Genomic DNA, 4,857 nt, shown 5'->3' with positions numbered 1-4,857 from the left:
TTCTATACAAAAAAATTAAAAAAAAATTAAAAAAAATTACTTTCATTGTTTCATCTTACACATATAGGAATATATATAACAGACAAATTGTTATTTCTATATACTGCGTGTTTCGCCAGCCGGGTGTGGAACTAAACTCTCTCAATCAACATTAATGTGTTACTGAACCTACAACAGTAAAATCAGTATATGGAGTAAAGCATTCTTGTTATACTCACTGTGGAACCTAAGGTGTTAATCCGCTGCATTGTGTAAAAATGCTGTTTGATCCTGTCTTCTCTGATCATCCCCCTCTTTCAGTATCCCTCTCTTACCTCCTGATAAGACATATTATGTGGAGTCTCTCTGTACGTGCTCAGTATGGTGTGTATTGCTAGAGAGGTTTTTTTTTTCTTGGGAGAGTGCATGTGATCAGCACAGGGCCAATCACTACTGTCCAGACAGAGTGCATTCTCCTAGAGCAGAAAGAAAACTCCTCCTTCAAGCTTTAACCAGTACTCTGCTGAATACTGATAGAAGTCACAAGACTGCTATATACTGCAGATGAGAAAAGGTATTTAGCAGTTTATGTTTACTAAAATAATTGCATTTCCATGTTGTGTGTACTATGGGAGACCAGATATAGTGAATGCAGGGTCCGGGGAGATCAGATATAGTGAATGCAGGGTCCGGGGAGACCAGATATAGTGAATGCAGGGTCCCGGGAGACCAGAAATGGTGAATGCAGGGTCCGGGGAGACCAGATATAGTGAATGCAGGGTCCCGGGAGACCAGATATAGTCAATGCAGGGTCCGGGGAGACCAGATATAGTGAATGCAGGGTCCGGGGAGACCAGATATAGTGAATGCAGGGTCCGGGGAGACCAGATATAGTGAATGCAGGGTCTGGGGAGACCAGATATAGGAAATGCAGGGTCCGGGGAGACCAGATATAGGAAATGCAGGGTCCCGGGAGACCAGATATAGTGAATGCTAGGTCCGGGGAGACCAGATATAGTGAATGCAGGGTCCGGGGAGACCAGATATAGTGAATGCAGGGTCCGGGGAGACCAGATATAGTGAATGCAGGGTCCGGGGAGACCAGATATAGTGAATGCAGGGTCCGGGGAGACCAGGTAGAGTGAATGCCGGGTCCGGGGAGACCAGGTATAGAGAATGCAGGGTCCGGGGAGACCAGATATAGTGAGTGCAGGGTCCGGGGAGACCAGATATAGTGAATTCAGGGTCCGGGGAGACCAGATATAGTGAATGCAGGGTCCGGGGAGACCAGATAGAGTGAATGCAGGGTCCGGGGAGACCAGATAGAGTGAATGCAGGGTCCGGGGAGACCAGATATAGTGAATGCAGGGTCCGGGGAGACCAGATATAGTGAATGCAGGGTCCTGGGAGACCAGATATAGAGAATGCAGGGTCCGGGGAGACCAGATAGAGTGAATGCAGGGTCCGGGAAGACCAGATATAGTGAATGCAGGGGCCTTGGTTTAGTAACACTTTAAAGTGGTTGTAAGTAGGTGATACACAGATTAAACAAACTCATAAATTGTACCTATCTATCTACAGTTGTCTTTCTCTACTTCCATTCAAAGTGCAGAATTTACACAGGATCCCTTTGCTCTGAATAGCGGGGGGCGGGAGCTAAAGTTACACTCAGTGAGGAGAGCTCTGAGAGCTGATTGGAGGCAAGGGACACACCCTCCTGCACACAGGAACAGAGCTGAGGCTGTCAATCACAGACTGTGCTTTCCCCTGTCACTCTTTTTCTCTTGGTGTCAGGAAACCTCTTCAGGAATGCCTCATGACTCTATAGCAGATGAATGAGGCAGTGGACAAAAATGACACAGTGCTCTAGATAGAGACACATACACACTATAGAGAGATATGTTTTGTTCATATTCTTGTTTCATGTCTGAGATTTACAACTACTTTAAAGGGGGGAAAGGGGGGGGGGAGTAGTCCACTATAAGAACAGTTGCACAAATAGCAATGACTGATTCAGACAAATTATTCAATCCATTTCAAATCCAATCCATTATCCAAATCATAACTTTTTGATCTTGAATATTGGCAGGTTGACTTGATCTGCTGATAATCACAAATTTCAGGGATCCAAGCAACCATATGTTTTTTGCAGATTGGACAAGTCTTCATGAATACATAGAGGAGGGTCAAAAAGTGTTGCTGATTCAGATTTACCTGTTTTTAAAGCCAAGCTGTCCCAAACCCATCCCAGACCTTCCCTTCTGCAAATCGTTGCCCAAATCATTTTCAGGGGAAGTAAGAAAGGAGTTCGGATTCCACAGATGCAGTATCTGACTGCAAAGGTTCATTCATAGAATGTCTAGTTAAATCAAAGTCCAAGTTTCCTTTCACTTTGAATAGTTTGCCAAGCTGGCCCAATTAAACTATTTCCATAACTAAGTTATTCTGCCTCTGACTTACTTTATCAATCTCCTAGATTGTAAGCTCGAAAGAGCAGGGCCCTCGATCCCCTCATGTTTTGCATTGTATTGGTATTGTTCTGTCACATGTTCTGTCCCCCTTTATAATGTACAGCGCTGAGCGAACTATTGGCGCTTTATAAATACTGTATAATAATAATCATACCATAGTAGCATCAGCTTGTGGGTAGGTGAAGTGTGGTGTGGCGGCAGGTATCACACAGACTCCAGTTGCAGAGAAGCGAAAACTCTGAAAGAGAAGCATTCAACTCAACTGGATTAAGTTGCGGCAGCCAGAACACAAAGCTGCATACTCTATGTAGCAGATGCTACTACAGTATGAAAAAGCACTGCCAGTGGCAGAATATCTTAGAGAAATAGCTTGTTTGGGCCAGCTTGGACTTTGACTTATATGTATATGTAAACCCTCACCTTGTAAAACAATACATTCAGTTTAAAATAGAAATGAAAGGCAAAACATTTGTGTATAGATAGAAATAGAAAAAAAATATATAAATACCTTTTTTCCCTTTTTTTCTATGTGATTGCATACCTTATGTTCTCAGCTGCATAAGGAGCTCAGAGAGATGGGGGAAGAAAAACAGCAGCACACTGAACCTCCCAGTGAATGGCTGTGCAGGGTGGGTGTTAGGACAAGTCTGATCATTGGAGTTCTCAGCACTGCTAGAAGACTTACCATGCTGCCGGGGAGAAGGTGGGCAGCTGAAAATGGGTGTGAGTTCCATTTGTTGAAGTAATATTTACATCCAGGTCACATGAGCTGCTGAACCACTGTGCATTGCTGCAGGCTTTGATGCCAACCATCTAGCAGATGCTACTACAGTATGAAAAAGCGCTGCCAGTGGCAGAATATCTTAGAGAAATAGCTTGTTTGGGCCAGCTTGGACTTTGACTTACATGTATATGTAAACCCTCACCTTGTAAAACAATACATTCAAGTTTAAAATAGAAATGAAAGGCAAAACATTTGTGTATAGATAGATAGATAGATAGATAGATAGATAGATAGATAGATAGATAGATAGATAGATAGATAGATATAAATACCCTTTTTCCCTCAGAGAGATGGGGGAAGAGAAACAGCATCACACTGAACCTCCCAGTGAATGGCTGTGCAGGGTGGGTGTTAGGACAAGTCTGATCATTGGAGTTCTCAGCACTGCTAGAAGACTTACTGTGCTGTGCTTTCCTGCTTATTTGGTCAGTTTCTAATAGCAGAGGGACTGGCGGGAACACCAGGGATTTCACACAAAGGATGCAATACAAAGAGAACAGGAGACTTTTTCATGCAAGTACATGGCACAGGAGGCACATATCAGGAATACGAAATGGTGGGCTTACATATTCTTTAACCTCCCTAGCGGTATTCCCGAGTGTAGCTTGGGGTAAAATTTCTATACCAAGAGCGGTAACCCCGAGCTACACTCAGGCTTACCATGCGGCGCTGCTCTGGGGGTCCCTGCAGGGCTTACCTTGTCCTTCGCTCCCACGATGTGTCCCCTACAGCATCCCCAGACATCTCCTCCGGCCGATGCCGGCATCCGGCTTCTGTGTTCCGGTCCCTGTGACGTCGGGACGTACAGGCGCCGGAACCGGCAGGAAATTTGAATTTTTTAAAAAAATGTCATTTTTCCTGTCATTGCTGTTTCAATGCATTTCACATATATTTTGTCCCTACTGCTTTGTCCTGTGCCCTGCCTGCATTTTGAATGTTCTTTCTGCCTGGAAACTTAGAAAAGTCCATGGTGTCCAAAAAGCGTCCCTTTACGTCAAAAGCGGTTTTAGACCGGCTAGAGAACAGCGATAGTAAATCAGAACCACTTGCAGAATTGAGTGATAATGATTTGTGGGGAAATTCGTCATCAGACACTGAAAACGATTTTGCGACTTTGCTCAGCGATGTGCGAATTTGCCTCTGTATTTCAAATTTCAGTGTTTTTGGTTTGATTATATTATTGAATTAAATTTATTATTATTATATTATTATTTTTTATGATTATTTATTAAATTATAATTTATGATTTCGTGTTTCAAATTTTATCATACCCGGGATGTTTACTAGACTCTTGTTCGGACAGATTTTAGTGAGTTATTCCTAAAAATTACAGCCTACAATAAAAAACTACATATTTCCATGCAAAAAAATGGTACCGCTTTCAGCACAAAAAAATTGGAAAGAATCATACCGCCGAGGAGGTTAACTAGACTTACCCATTATTATGCTTGAAGCTTTGCAGTCATATGCTGCACCTGTAGAACCCTGACCTCTCTTTCTTACTTTCCTTACATCTGATTTGGGTCGTGCTTCTGGATAGATGAAGTATGATAGTCCCAGCAACAATTTGTAGAAGGTTTGGATTGCATCAGATGCTTTGAGTTTCAAAGAAAAAAGCCCAGA

The sequence above is a fragment of the Staurois parvus genome, unplaced genomic scaffold, assembly GCF_062004578.1.
Source record: "Staurois parvus isolate SC_StPar_1 unplaced genomic scaffold, SC_StPar_1.0 ptg000698l, whole genome shotgun sequence".
NCBI classification, from domain to species: Eukaryota; Metazoa; Chordata; class Amphibia; order Anura; family Ranidae; genus Staurois; species Staurois parvus.
The sequence above is the reverse complement of the archived record's forward strand: the minus strand, read 5'-3'. Positions refer to the sequence as shown.